The 16,720-nt window shown below is 38.0% G+C and overlaps 1 protein-coding gene across 1 annotated transcript in view; it reads right to left on the minus strand.

Moving 5' to 3' along the window:
- The window catches only part of DDX10 (DEAD-box helicase 10), a 192,793-nt gene that overhangs the window by 13,602 nt on the left and 162,471 nt on the right, over nt 1-16,720 (minus strand). The gene's annotated exons all lie outside the window — the stretch shown is intronic.

A 16,720-nucleotide genomic window follows, 5' to 3' on the forward strand; every position in this document is an offset into this window, starting at 1 on the left:
ACTCAAAGGCCACCACTAGCATAGCCAAGAAAACAAAATCGTTTCTGTCATCATCATCGTTCCAGGCTGTTAAAGGCTGAAGAAATACTATTCAAAATGAAGCTCAAGGATTTACATTCAAATTCTTCCTTCTTAACATCATCATCTTAAATCTACCAAAATTGGAAGAGATTTTGGCAACAACTAATCAACAGTCATCTGAAAGTATTTAATATGAAACTCTATGGTCTCTCAAACACACTGGCAAAGAGATGTGAGCTAGAGGACACATTAATCACTTGGGTAAGGTGTACTTTATAACGTACCCTGATTTAAAATTCAGACGGTTGTCTTTGCAGTTAAAACCCAAAACGTCACTTGAGCTGAAATAACTGTCTTATCCACCACAAGTGATGTGTGGTCTTCAGGCTCCCTCCCAGAAGCTCCCATCTCCCCTCTCTGGAGCTCAGCTCCCCTCCTCTCCACAGCCCGGTTGGGGAAGGCAAGTTTCACCCAGCGTGCGGCAGCGCCTCGTGAATTCCTTAACAAAGAGGGCACAGAAGCTACTCTTCATAATGGATAATATAATTAATCTGACTGCTTTGGAAATATACACTCTGCCCAACACAGTCCTGTACTAATGGCACCACTTTTGCAAATATTACTACTACTAACAGACACAAAGAAAGCAGATGGGCTGGAGGGCATATGCAATTGCATATGCACACAAATAAAAAAAAAAAAGTTTACAAGCATTTCTAAGCAACACAAATGCTAGATGCATGCATTTTTATCGTGAAAAACAAAACAAATGGAAGGAAACTATAATTAAAGACATTGCTACCTTTTGTTTACATTTCTAAGCAATATTCACATGGCTAAGTTTCCAAAACAGTACTCATTTAAACGACACTTCATTCTACAAATAACTTCACTTATTAAATATTTGAAGTTCACTTTTCTTCCGATTTTTCCATCTACCTCCAGGCCACAGTTTTAAAAGCACAATGTCTTCAAGTGCACACACCTCATCAGAATAAAGACAAACAAAAAAAGCCAACCCATATCAAAGGTCCCTATTATACTGACATATACAGTATGTGGAAGGAAACAAGCTGCTTGGGGTAAGATTAGTCACTGCCGCAAGAGCTTGTCCAGTGACACTTCCACAAAGCGTTGAAAGCAAGCAGGAGAAGGTGCTAAAAGCCAGATTTGCTGTTAGAAGGCAGAAGAAAAACATACTAAGCATTTATTTTATTCTTGATTATTTTGAAATACTAGTAAAGGTAATTGCACAGGTGGGTGTATAAAATCACTAAGGGCATCATCAGACTCAGCAGCACTGTGAACTACCTACAGTGATATAACCACCTACTGAAAAGCATGTTGATTACCAAGGAACTTCAGGTGCAAAACTTCACAACAAAATCAAGAGAAAAAAGTATTTTCTAGCTTCCAAAAATATTCTCTAGCTCATCTTTTAGTACAACATCACAGAAATTCAACAGAAAACTATTCTGAAGGTTACCTTTTTCTAAAGCATTTCCATATTCAAAAAGCATCCTGCATTAAATTATAGCTTTTTTCAATTTCTTTTAAACATTAAATATTTACTCTTTACTTGTCCCACTGTATCTATTCTTTCAAAGGAAGTAGCACATAACAATTATATATTAAAAAAGGCAAATGAGAAACAGTATTCAAAGCTGTGATATGGAACAAAATATTTTTAATATTTATGCATGACAATACGCCACAGAAGGCTAACGTTTAATGGCAGTCATCTTTTAAGACTTGGGCTGTTCACATCCATATTCTCAGTTATGTCAGCAAAATGTTGATATTGCATCATTTCTTAAGTTTTGTCATTTATATACGTGCACATAAGACAATTACGCACACACAGATCAAACCTTCACTTTCGTTACACACTCATATTCATTTTTCCAGCAGAAAATTTGCAGAGACTTGTTCAAGGTAATGCTTACTATTACAAGAGAAATAATTGGCAAAGATGCCTCTAATTCATCAGGAATCATGAGGTCATATTTCTTAGGAGCACTGCCTGTTACATATTCATTATAATACTCGTAAGTCCCTGAAATTGTTAAGAACTTGAGCATGAACATTTATCATCCACAGTTGAACAACAGAAACTCATTATTTTTCACTCTTGCTTCAAATTTTTATCAGCCAGTCAGGAGGAAGAAGTCTTGTGACTTCACATTACTCACCACAAGAACTGGAGAAAAAAGTCACATCGTAGCTCAAGATAATACCTGCAAAAATTCTTTATATAAAACTTACAAATAGGATGCAATTTAGAGAACTGGGACTGGATGCTACCTAGGGCAATCACTACCAAAGACAGTATTAACTGAAGAATAGATTTGGACCATCTGTATTTTATGTCTAAGGTTAGCGACAATGTGCTTTGCAGCATGATTTATTACAAAGTTCTGCTGTGGACAGAAACCCGTTCAATCATCACATCAGGCCAGTCAGGAGAACAGGATTCGGTGGCACTTAGCTTGTTACCCCTTGGTAGAATGAAAATAGTAAGGTATCTCTTTCACTATACCAGAGAGATTGTCCCTCTTTATTTTGCAGTCTAGTTCCAGACCGTACAAACTTTCTAGGAAGTCTTTCAGTTTTAATATGGCATTGGGTAGAAACATTTCTGCATTTACATAATCTCTCTCTAGGGCATAAGGAGATCATTCTTATGCAAAAACTTTGCAGAAAAAAAGATCAGCAAAACACCTTTGCTGGAATATAGCAGATTTGTAAACCTCATTGCTATCGACTTGCCATATGTATCAAGTAACAATAACTCACTTCAGGCATTTTGGAAATGCACATAAGATGAAGCAAACAGGGCAGGTTCCTCTAGAGTTTTTGTCCTGCTTGAAGACAATACAACTTCTCATTATCTTTGTTGTAAGATACAACAACTCAGTTTCCCCTATAAAGCAAGATGAATATAATGAAGATAGGTAGTTGTGCTAGGCAGACTGAGAGAAGCTTAAAATGAAGAAATTGATGTAACTTTTAAAGAAAATGAACACTCAAGGGGTTAATTTTTTATAAATAGCAAAATGCTGTCTCCCTTCTACCACTCAGTAGTCATTCAGGTGAAAATTGTCTATTATCATGAGATAAAAGAAAAGCTGAAAAAATATGCCATGAAAACCTATGCGTAGACATAAAACTTCACATTTTCCAAGATTAAATTACAGAATACATTTATTGTGGTATTTAATTTATATCTAATTTAATTTAATAGGTATTTATTTTTTACCTAATTAAATTATTTGGAGTTGCAACTTTTACATTCAACCCTTTAAGCAATTCATTTGTCCTTAGCAATCAGGTCGAGCTGGGGGAAGAATTGTTTCAGTGGTTCCAATCTGTCCATAGTACTTTATAGAAAGCACAGTGGAGGAGTATTTCTGGTCCACTACAAATAAACAGTTTTAAAGGTAGTTTAGAAGTTGATCAGATTTGATTTCCATCTGTCAACAGTCACACATTATAAAATACTTATTAACTTTACTAAAACTTTCAGTTCCTTTTGAGCTATGTCACCCTTTAGCTTTTGTTAATGATGTGACCTCTACCAGTAAGTGAAGTGATGTTTGTGATTTTAATGCAATGCAAAAATAAGCTTTAAATACTGTTAGTAGGTCATTACACAAGTACACAATATTTTAAAATTTAAATATTAAAATTTGTATAAAGGGATATTTTAAAATGTAATCCCTTTCATGACCTGATAGCATTCAGAATTGTGTTCACTTTCTTCTTTCTGACAGTTATTTTTGAGATGAAAACGGGAGTTGCTTCTGTGCCATTTTTATGATGAAGCACATTCACAAACAAAGTGCTTGTAGGTTTGTAGCATTTCCTTTAAGCCATCTTACTCTAGATTCACCTGCTCACCTCGGGGAGTTTTTTTCATAGCCTGAAACCCTAACCCAGAAGTAAGCCCCCTGCTGAGGCGTGGTTGCTCTGATATCCCATCACTTTGTTTGCCCCAAAGGAAAACAGCTATTCTGGCAGTTCACAAATAGAAATACAATCTTTGATGTAGCCAGGGTGTTTGATCCGATAGTTGCTTTGAAGATCAAGAACAAAGCCTCTGACAACACTGGAAACTGACTGGGAGCCAGTGGAGCAAACCAAGTGCAGACCTGAAAGAGCTGCGTAAACCATGATGAAACTGGGCAACCACATGGCCTACTGTCTAAAGCTCATCAATAGCCTTCAAATTCAGCTCCATCTAAACTGAATTACAACACTTCTAACTGGATGTGACAAAGCATCATTTCCACTGAGGCAAGGATCTGTCTTAAGATGATTTTTTCTTGCACGTCAAGAGGGGAGAGGGTGTATTTCTATGTTGCGTGCGGTGGTATTTAAGATTAACCTTCATGAATTGTGATCACATAATCATCGAATGGCTTGGGTTGGAAGGGACCTTAAAGATCATCTAGTTTCATCATGCCACCCACTAGATCAGGTTGCCCAGGGCCCCATCCTACCTGGTCTTGAACACCTCCAGGGACAGGGTATCCACAGCTTCTCTGGGCAACCTGTGCTAGGGCCTCACCACCCTCCGAGTGAAGAACTTCCTCCTGGCCTCTAATATATATCTCCCCTCTTTTAGTTAAAAAACATTCCCCCTTGTCTTGTCATTGTCTGACTGAGCAAACAGTTGCTCTCCATCTTTTTTATAAGCACCCTTTAAGTTTTGAAAAGTTGCAATAAGGTCACCCCTGAGCCTTCTCTTCTCCGGGCTGAACAGCCCCAGCTCTCTCAGCCTTTCTTCATAGGAGAGGTGCTCCAGCCCTCTAATCATCTTTGTGGCCCTCCTATGGACCCGCTCTAACAGCCCCACATCCTTCTTGTGCTGGGGGGCCCAGACCTGGATGCAGCACTGCAGGTGGGGCCTCACGAGGGCAGAGTAGGGGGGTACAATCACCTCCCTCTACCTGAAGGCCACCCCTCTGTCAATGCAGCCCAGGATGCAGCTGGCCTTCTGGGCCTCAAGCATGCACTGCTGGCTCTTGTCAAGCTTTTTGTCCATCAGAACCCCCAAGTCCTTCTCTGCAGGGCTGCTCTCAATGAGTTCTTCTCCCAGTCTGTGCTCACATCTCGGATTGCCCCAACCCAGGTGCAGCACCTTGCACTTGGACTTGTTGAACCTCGTTAGGTTCACATGTGCTGAATTCTCAAGCTTGTCCAGGTGATCAAGTCATGTGAGCTTTTTTCCCCAGTGTCATTTACCCTACCATCTGCAACACTGAACAGGCAATATACATATCCTTTCCAAAACTGTTTTTGTCAATCCTTCTAGGCTAGTTTCTTCTTGTGGATAAGTAGGAAGTGGTATACAAAAGGGTAGGAAGAGCAGAGAACACCTTGTTACAGGAATTTCTGTTTTCTTGGTGTGAAGCACACAGAACAGATCAAGGCACACAGCAGAAAGGAGATGTGGACAGGAACAGGGTCCTCTATTTCAGAAGGATTGGTCAAATTCAATGGGTCTGGCCAGAAAGGCTGGTAACCAAAAGATGGAGTAACCAACGGTTCAAGTTAGTCAGGCGGACAGTCCTTGACACTATGATGATCTAATTTGCCTTCCCGCCTCTGGGAGGAGTATCAATCTTGGGTTTTGGTAGAAAGGAGAGAAAACTCTTAGCTTTATCTTCAAAATATTTGCCCTTCCCAAGCATTAGCAGTCACGCCAAGGTTCAGTTTCATCCAGCCATTCTTCATTTCTTTTTAAGCAATCTGACTTCTTAATAAAATTAGCCTAGTTTAGCTACCAGAATCTTGCTATTTAGCAACCATCTCAAATAATGTACATGTAAATACCTGATTTTCTTTCTTAGCATTCCTATATGCTCAAAATTTATGATCAGTGAATGGGTAAGCCTATGGCCCAAACTAGCACACACTGATGCATATATACTGACATTCAAATCTTTGCTGTGTAAATATACCAACACAGTTCATGTTGTAAAGGGCTCCTGCCACAAGCACAGTTGAGAACCATGAAAACCAAAAAAATCATAGATATTTCCACATTCACTTCTAAATTTTTGAAATTTCTGTGAAAAATTTCTTTGAGATTTTTGAAGTTTCTGTAGTTATCATAGTAGTAGGTATACATCTTATCTGTAATCTTGATCTCTATGAAGTATTGATATTCTCTATCAGAGTTAATATCAGCACAACAAATGCCTATAGAGAATGATAATATAATTTGCTAAATTTAAAATCACAGACTCAACAACCTCAAAATGAAATGTTGAGAACTCTATCCAAATAACTTTTTTTATTTCAAAGTATCTGTTCCTATTTGTATTTGAATTATAATAGTTATGCCTCACAGTTGGAACTTATGCTTTTAATTTTTTATTTTCTTCCTAAAAGGCCAATGTAGAATACTTACAGTAAATACAAGATTTTTCAAGTTGTTACTAGCCACAACTATCAATGTGATTTTAACAAAAGGGCAGACTAATACAATTCTGTTGTGAAAGCTCAGGATAAAACCACAATACAGTTAACTTAAATGCAATTCATGCTACAAACATGAAAATACAACTTAGAAGAAATTAAGTTACTAGGTTGGTAGCACTGGAAATGAAATATACAGTGGAATATATGAAATTTTGACCCCCCAAAAAAAAAGAGTTTAACCTACTGCTTATATTGTTGATTTTAGAGATTGAGCATACCCAGACTGCACAACAGTGCAAGCTAATAGTTCCAGTGACACGGGCATGGGCACACAGTTGTTTTATTTGCCATAAACGACCAAAACTAAGATCTTTAGTACCATTAATAAAATCTCTGGCATTTGAATTAGCACAGTAGTAGCTTAATCTCTGGCCAGACAGAGAGGTTCCAGTGTCCGCCATGGCAGCAGCTGGACAGAGATGCCACCACGTACACTAAATGCTTGTCTGAAAGAAAACTGATGTAAAAAATTTGATAACACAAAAGCCTCAAAACGAATTTTCAAAATCTTTCTAATGCTATGTTGTCAGGCATTATTTTGCTTGCATGTGAGCAAGTAATACAAAAACAAAAACAAAAAAGCGGGGGGGAGAGGGTGGAAATAAGAAAGGGCAAAGAGTAAGATGGTAAAGAGTAAGAAGCCATAGGACCTGCCCTGGAGCTGATTGAGAAAGAAGGCAGAAAAATAGCAAAGAGGGAGGAGAGCTGGTAGCAGGTGCAGAAGAATAAAACCAATGGGAAATGGAACTAGGGAGCGCAAAGCCAAACAACACAAGGCACCTCCTTCGTGCGACAAGTGGCAAAGCCATGAAACCTTCTGCCAAAGAATACAGAAGGTGCTAGGCGTTTAAATGGGCTCAAGAGGTAGGCAGATAGTTAACTGTGAGAAAAATCTATCGAGGGTTATTATGTACAGTCGTGCTGTGCCTTTACCCCTGAAAGTCTTTGAGCTGCAAATTTCTCCAGCCAGAGAGCATAACAAGGTAAAAGGAACTATTAGTGGTTGTCCTGTTTCTATAACAGTCCTGTCTGGTCTCAAGCAGAGAAACAACAACAGAGTAGCTAGGATCTCAGGTCCAGCAGCCAGCTTCCCATCTGTTTTTACCTTACAAAGGTGAAAGAAGTCACAATGCACAACAGTGCACCACGGTCATCCTGCAGATATCCACAGTTACCAAATCCAAGTTTGAAAACTACCGTGCAGGTACCACTGCAGGATTTCCTGCTAAACAGCTAGAAAGAACTATCAAATCTGACCAAGAGAAAGGAAGAAGGCTGTCCTTATTTGAATGTGTAGCTATTTATGGAAGTAATTTTTTATCCCCCTGCTGCACTGTATTGTATCAATCTCTTAGGTCTTCCACAAATACGGCATTTTGTTAAATGAGTCAGGTGAAGACCATCATCTCATTCAGCACAAGTACAAAATGTTTGAAACAATGCAGGGAGGGGAAAAAATCAAAATTGAGACAAGTTCCCATCAAAAGCCTAAGCATGTGGCTAACTATATTTATTAAATGTAACAGTGACACCCCTATCCGATGGCTCATTAAGGAAACAACACTGTACTATACTCAAGCAATCTTTGGCTTTTGCACTACTGTCAAAATGTTTTCACTGTATTTCCAGTGACTGAGTAACACCTTTTGGTTTCAGTAATTGAAATACAGGTGGTATGCAAACGGTGAGAGCAGAAGATCTGGCACTTATCTGTAGGTATAATTAGTGTATTAATGACTTCTTGCTGCTCCCCAGATGCCTCCACCCCATACTTACAGCAAATCGATCTCAAACATGCTGTAGTCATTGATGTTGTCTTCACAAATTTTAACTTAAGAAATTGCAGTTTTCAGCTAAGGACATCTTATGCCTTGCAGTTGCTCATTTGCTTGCTTGTTCATTTCAACAACATCTGAAAAATCTTTATACTGCATAAATAATGTATTATATCCATAACAACAGGATACAGTACATTGTGTGATCGATTACCTTGGCATTTAGCTCTTGTGAGAATAGCTTTTGTGAAACATGGCTCTACTGGGTTCCCACAAAATTACATTTTGGTAAAACTGTCTGAACTATCAAACTTAGGTATGGCTAGACATAACGTTATTAACAGTGCACAGGCAGGTACAAACTTTAACTTCTTATACTATACCAAAACAACACTATTTGTTGTTAGGGTGGGTGGGCCAATTTAAATCAGAGATTTAAATCACCAACTATAATCCTGACTACAAGCAGCAAACATTTAATTCACCGAGTAGTAGATGTAAGTAACAAATGTCTCCTTTGCTCTTCTTTTCAGTATTCTGAGACACGGTTGTTTTACACTGGCTTTTACACGAAATTTGGTACTACTTTATGCTATTTGAAGTCTCAATTTTTCTTTTCCATTTTCCTTTTCTATAGTGATGTTAGCAAATGATAGAAAGAAGAGCCATCACGTACTTGTCCAGTGATTACTGTTCATTTTTGAATCATGATTAGTGTCTCATTCTATCTGAAACCAGAATTTTAATTATTTTGTAACTTATAAAATTTGTTATATAGCTTATGTTTTACTATTATGTTAACTATTTTAAAGTTATTCCTAATTAATAGTTTAAGTAGAACCATCCTGAATACTGCAGATATGTGGAAGAAAAAAATATGAGTTTATCCAAGCAGGTGCTGTAATTTAAACTAACATTTAACAAGATACACATTCTCTGTTGCTGAAAAATAAAATTTACTTCCAGGTATCCTGCCTTTCATGATTTCAGTACGGTTAATGGCCTCAGACCTAATTTCTATTCAGAGACTGAACGAGTAAAGGAAGAATAAACAAAAATGCCCAGTTCCTCAAGTACATATCGAACTTAGTTTAAAATATGGATTTAAATAACTATTTTTGTCTTCTTACTGAACTTTTGATTTTTATCCATCATGTTCTTAATTTTAAGATGGTTTTCAGTTGTGGTGTTTTGTTGTTTTTTTCCCCCATCTTTCTCCCAAAACTTGCAACATACACACAAACTGTCAAGGAAAGGGAGAACAAGGATAAATGTTAGACTCACTGATTTAAAAATAAATTGTAGCATGCTTAGAAAGGTGTCAGAAAAAGTAATTTTAGCTTAACTTTACTGCTCATTATGAACTCCAGTGCGAACAGCTCATTTGCTCTACTGACTTCTTGGTGTTATGCAAGCTGCTTGCAATTGTGACTTGCCGTACATTAGTAAATACTGGAAACAGAAACAGCAAACTAAAAACAAGACTGCTGGTTTGACTGTAGACATATTGCCAGTTCTCATGAATTCACTGGCCACAATAAACAGAAAAGTGTGAGCTTTTATTACCCCAGAGGACCTCCACCAGAAACAGAATTTAGTACAGATCCACGACATGTTTTCTGTATAGGTCACACAATGAAAACCACCATCTTCACTACAAATAAAAATAAATCCACTAAATAAAAGCATAAGCCTAGATAATATTCATGAGTTCACACAATGTTATTCTGTAAAGCAGGGCTTTAAGTCTTCGTGCTATCTTCATCCTCCAGAACCTTTGCTTGTTTTAAATTAATAAAATGCATTAATTTTGGTTTTCAGATTTGCCATTAGAAGGTCAAATGCATGAACTAGCTGAACTGATGTAACGATAACTTCTTGAGACTGACAGCAACTGGATGCTTAACACTCCGTTAATCTCAGTATGGTGATAATTTCAAAACCCACAGAAAAATACTGTTAAACGCTCTCTTACAGCAGCTTCCAAGAAAAATCCAGTCGATGGATTTGTTCCATGAATCTGTCTCTGTCACATTCCTGGATGGGATATTTCTGATCCTGACACAGAAGCCTCTCAGCCACACACAGCAGTGCAGGTGCGTCAAGACAAACCAGGCAGGACTTGCAGGACATAGCTGGTGGTCACCTTCTCCATCCCCCCTCAGCAAGTAAGCTCAGTTACATCATTACCACCTTTGTTTTTCAAGCCTTCAGTAAGGAGGATCCCACAATCTCCTCAAAAACTTGTTCCAGTATTCAGATAACCTCACCACTGGAAGATTTTTCCAGTGTCCGTACCGAATTTCCCTGTTATAAACCTGTTATTTTTGCACCAACCTGAGAACAGATTGCTCATTTACTTTTCAAGTTTTCGAAGTATTTCCTCCATTTCTCTCCTTTAGATCACACCAGCTAACGCGTAGCTCATCAGCCAGGGTGCAGCTTTGGAGAAAACTCTTGGCCTGATGAAAGCTGAGATAAAAAGCCACTGCTTGTCCTGTTCTAGGGCAAAAAGGCGCTGCCCGACTACTTTCTGAATGGGTCACCAGTTAAAAAGAGATGCATCCACCAGCTGGTTTGGCTCCCGACCAGCAGAAAAATGTATATACTGACGGATCAGTCTGAGAAGAAATTTCAACAAATTCAAATCATAATTACATTTTCAGCAAAACCTTCACAGAACATTTGGTTTCAGTGCCATACAATTCCTATCTGGAAACTCTGCAAGCAGACCTAGAATCCAAACTACCAGGAAGTTGTGGAGGTCTTGGCTCTATCCTAAGATATAAACAATAATCCACCCATCAGACTGTAGGTGGACACTTCAACCAACTGAATTTAGGAAACATGTTTTACCACTGCTAGAAGCAAATACTTAAAAATCTTTCCTAAACTGCTAAAGGGACGTACAGGATTTACTATGGCCTTGTTAGTACCTCCCAGAATCCTCCTCAAGATTTTATAGGTCTGAGAATTCACAAAGTCACATAACAGATCAGTTAGAAGTCATTGGTATTTGTTGGTTCAATCTCAACAAAAATCCAAAACCAGCAACCGTAACATACCTCATACATAAAAAATTGTATTAAACTGCCACTTTCTCCAACACCTGTCGTACAATGTCTTAGACTTGCATAACTTTTTCAATTCTTGACCTAATAATTAAAATGACAGATGAAAATCAATCCTTTTTTGCCTCACAAACATTTTTTTTCCACTTGTTGTAATAAACAAAGGTAAACAAGAAAAAATCAGATGTGACTTGGAAACAATGTTAAGCTTTAATGTAGTTTTACAGACATAGCAGTATTGCTTTGTTTGAGAAACGGCAGAGCCAAAGTGCCAGATCCTCTTTACATAAGTCTCATATATTTGCACAAGGAATATTTAATCTTGAAAATATTATTTTTGCTTTCTTCAGGACTACTACTCTTTGCAAGAGACAAGTTTAGGATTTCAGCTTTATGGAGTCACTAAAATTATTTCTGCCTCAGTAGAACCATCTGATCATAAAAGCCAGTTGTGATTTGGTTGCAACTACAAACCTATCTCCTCTCGCACATTTAAATGTGTTATGCTTTCTTTTTAAGTTCTTGCAGTTTCACAAAATTTTGAGGATAAAATTTAATGACCTATATAAAATAAATAAATCATTTGTTATATCACATTCTACTTGGCATACAATATTAGCACAGAGAACATTTGCTAGAGGTACTGTTAAGCGAAAACCCTTGTTACATTATGCATGACTCCCCAAAGCACTGAGTACATAATATCCATCATGAAATTCAGAATATATAACTAAATTTAGAAAGAAGTACTTTCAGACCTGTGATCAGCGTTCTGACATCTCCGGTTATGAGTTTTAATTAAACTTGCTTTTTGTATTAAGTCTATTTTTATTAAGTAGGCACAGAATCATGTTTTATACATTATGCATAACTAAAAAGAGATAAAGTTATTTGTAAATGCCTTTTCTTAAAGCGACATCATAATTCAAGTCACTGTTCTGTAACTTTTCTTCACAACTGTGATGAAATGGAAACACCACTGAACATAATGTACCTCTTTGAGGGCTTCAGCCACCTCACTGGCAAGCTATTTCAACACCCCAAGTAACGCTTCTTGCGCAGCCAGGTTGATAAATGAGATCTTTGGATGATCCATAGCATGTTTTACTTTTGTCAGGAAGTAAATTATCAAAAAATAAAAACAAAGAGATTTCCAGACAGCTCAGATGCACCAGACTAACCCTCAGATTCCTGAATTCCCATCTTCTGGCACTGGAGATCTCCCATCGCTAACCAGGTGATGTCTCAACTCTTTTTCTACGCAATAATCACATTTGAAGTTTCGTAACTGCTATCACAGATGAGAAATACAAAGGTACACCTAGGTAAAGCTCGGACAGCCGAAGAGCGATCTGTCCCATCTCCAACAAGCAATGGAGTCCTTTCATGTAACCCCTGAACACCAAATCCATTTAATCCAAATGTACTCAACTGTACTTTAGCCTGGTGCCCAGCACGTGCAGTTCTGACTGAGCTCTATACACCGCGCTAGCTTGTACAGACACACATGAGAAGTGCCTCCACCTTCGCCAAAGTTGACAATGCCCATTAAATCCAGCATCTCAGCTTTCTGAGCACAAAGGAGCACTCGCCCAACAAGAAATAGCAGCAAATTTACCAGCTGCTCTCCCTCTGCAGATTCCACCCGCAAAATGAACCATTCAAATAAGTCTCAAGCAAGAAACAGACTTAAATTACCTAGCATACCAAATTAACCAAACCAACAAGTACCTCTTAAACAACAAAGAAAGCCCAGCTTAAAGGAGTCGATGTTTTCAGTTCCAGGATATCTGCCTGGATGGTACACTGAGACCTGACGTTGAAGAAAGGTTTTTAACAACACAATGCTTTTCTACAAAGCATTCCTTGAAGGACTATTTTCTTCAAAGGTCACTCTTTCCACATTTGTCAAGAAAGAGTTGTAACTAATGAGCCTAGTACTACAGCATTCGGCTTCTGGATAAACACCTTTCCAAAACAGTCCAAACTGAAATTCCTTGGAATCAGCACGTTTATATTTACAAATCCCAAATCACTTCCTGGCTGCAATCAAATACATGATCAGATTCACTGGCTAACCAATGTTAAAAAACATTGGAAAAGGGGCTTTATTAGAAGACCAGAAAGCTATTTTCCTGCTGGAGAAAGAGCTACTTGGTATTCAGGTGAAGAAAGAAGCAACTTCTGATTTATCTGAGCAACTTCACTCCATTTCCTGAAAATCAGACAGCCAGAATGCAGCACCTGCTAATGTTGCACTACTATTATCTTCAAACTGGGCTTTTACCTGTCTTTTCTTTACCTCCAAAGTAATCCATACCACCAGAAAATTCTGATTCTTCACGTTCATTTCCTCCTGTTTTTTCAGACTGGTTGGTAGCCAGAGGATGGGTATGGTGCAAAGAACTCCCAGCACGCTCCTGTGCTTTGCACAGTGCAAAGAAACACCTAGTTTTCAGAGTCATGAACAAATAAAATATACAGCACTTATTACAAGTTTCAGAGAAATTAAGATTTTTCTGCAGAAAGGAACCTGAAAGAATTCTTTTCAAAATATTTATTCACCACCTTATTTCTATAACAACCAAATTTTGTGTACAGGCTGATGAAATGCTGCTTGTAAGGAAAGAGCACAAATAAGAGGATATAAAGTGCTTTAAGGATGAGTGCAGATAAATTGAGAACCACCATCAAATAAATTAGTATCAGAATAAATTTAAGCATTGGAAAGCTATTTTGGTTCTAACTTTGTGCTTCATTGCTAACATTGTTAAATTCATTTTATTGCAGGCATTGCAATGCAGTGTACCGCATTTTCAAGATCAATTTCATTTTGCAAATGTGAAATACCTAGATTTTCAATCTAGATTTTTTTTTGGAGAGAGTTTCGGACAACTGGTTTCTCAAATTTGTTTTTAACTTTATTTAGTCACTTCTCCCCATCTTTTCCATCTATTCAGTGCTTTTGATCTGGTTTGCATAATGTACGGTGCAGTCATTTTCCTTTTGTTAACGAACACTTATTTGGAAATGAAGATTCACCAAATTATATTCCATAGCTTCTGATAATGAGAAGTGAACACCAGTAAACCTCCTGCATGCTAACTAAAGCTGCTGCCTGCAAGACATACAAGAAGTACTGCACCAAAATGCTCTTGCTGCTGCACCACTGACATCTCTGAATTGGAACAAATGTGGCTCATTAAACTGAAGCAGAATAGAGACAAAACTGGAATGGAGATTTTCCAAAGTGCTCCATTTTCAGGGACTTTTTATTTATGAATTTTATCTGCTTTCCAATATAGATAGAATGGCGAGAAGCAATGTATTGCATATGCTGTCATAAATCAGAAGAGACTTATTCTCTTATTATTAGATCTTATTCTCTTATTATTAGAGTGTCACGGCTGTGCTGCAACTCCCACTGGGTTCTGGTGGACCTCAGCCATCGCAACCATCAGGGCAGGAGCTGCCAGAGAAAGGTGGTTCCCCTCCAGTCTTAAATCTGTAGTTGCTTCAGAAGGCACAAGAGTGAAATGAATGGTCTTAGGGTAATTCTACAGATGGCTAAAACAGGCATTTTTGAGAAAAATTTAAGAGAATTTTTTTGAGAAAAATTTAAGAGAGTCATTATGGCACATTCATAGGAATAGTTCAGAACAGTTAATTCTGGAACCCTTCCAACACAGAGCATGCTGACATTTATTTATTTTTAACTGAATGGTGAACTTGAGTGCAGTGATAGTGTAATCCTGCGTCAACGTTCAAATCCCTGTACTTGACTGATATTGTGATTTATATATATATATATATATATATGTATATAAACAATTTCTGAAGAATACTGTATATGCATTTTTCAGCAGATCAGACACATTTTCAGGGAACTAAATAAAATTCTCCCTGGTACAAACAAATTATTAAACAGGGATTTCTCAAAGCTAATCACACAGGTTGAAGTTGCTAAGAAGAATACAAAGCAAGGAGACAGAGGGCCAGGTGAGGTTCACACTTTCAAAATCACGGCCCATAACCAGCATACTGGTCCCCCACGTATGCTGTACACTGGTTGAAAACAGCATCACAGCTGGACTGTGCTATCCACTGCTCCTTCCTAAACCTGAAGTTTTAACATGACCGGTGATAGGACGAGGGGGAATGGGCTAAAGTTGTGCCAGGGAGGTTTCGGTTGGATATTAGGAAGAACTTCTTTACCAAAGAGGTTGTTAGGCATTGGAATGGGCTGCCCAGGGAAGTGGTTGAGGCACCATCCCTGGAGGTCTTTAAAAGACATTTAGATTTAGAGCGTAGTGATATGGTTTAGTGGAGGACTTGTTAGTGTTAGGTCAGAGGTTGGACTCGGTGATCTTGGAGGTCTCTTCCAACCTAGATGATCCTATGATTCTGTAATGTTCCTATATTCACTTGCATATTCTGGGAGTGTTGCAGGAGCAGCTACTACAGACCAACAGCGAGAAACAGACTGCCAGGGCTGTTCTGATGGCAAAAGATATCACACAGAAACGGACGCCTGATGTTCCCCCTCTCCTCTGCACACGAACCGGATAAATTTTGCAGAAAAATAACTGGCTAACAGAAAAATGTGCAGCACATACACTGACGCCTTTTACGCTTCTGTAGTTTAACAAATGTCTCAGTAGTGTCTCCAAAATTATCATTAATAATTTACTTGACCATTTAGAAAAAACAATTCATATCGGTATACACATTCTCAGGATTTCTTTATTGATTTTCATTACCTGCTATATTATTCTTTTTATTTCATCTCATTCCTATTTAGTCTGTTAATAAGAGCAGTGATTTACTATGTCATATACCAGGTATTTGGAGAACATTTACACAGCTACATCAATTAGCTGCTTTCCTGCAGTCATGAATTTATAATATTTAATACAAATATACGAAAGAAAACACAATGGGCTACACTGGAAGGGCTGCAAGACTGATTATGTCAATGAATTCATACATAAGAAACAAAACTAAGCTTATTATCCACTCCAATTTAAATCAGGTGTGTTTATTTCTGTAGGAGTACTTCCAACTAGAGGCAAGCATAATTTTCAACAAGCAAATTATCTTTTCATCTAATGCTTCACCCTAGTTGAAGTTGCCCAGAACCATGGTGAGATGGGGTCCCACATTGCCTACCAGTGCAGAACAACACGCCATCAGTCCATTTACCTTCGTTCAATAGGTGAGCACTCCTCACACAACTCAGTCTAGCACTCCTATGGAGATGGTCGGCAGCAGTTTTATGTCAGAAGATTAATTCAGTATCTACCAACTCATTCTCAATTAAATGAACTGACATCTCTCCGTTAGTGATCCAATATTCAAAACAGA

The sequence above is a fragment of the Cygnus atratus genome, chromosome 1 (genome assembly GCF_013377495.2).
Source record: "Cygnus atratus isolate AKBS03 ecotype Queensland, Australia chromosome 1, CAtr_DNAZoo_HiC_assembly, whole genome shotgun sequence".
Classification (NCBI taxonomy): Eukaryota; Metazoa; Chordata; class Aves; order Anseriformes; family Anatidae; genus Cygnus; species Cygnus atratus.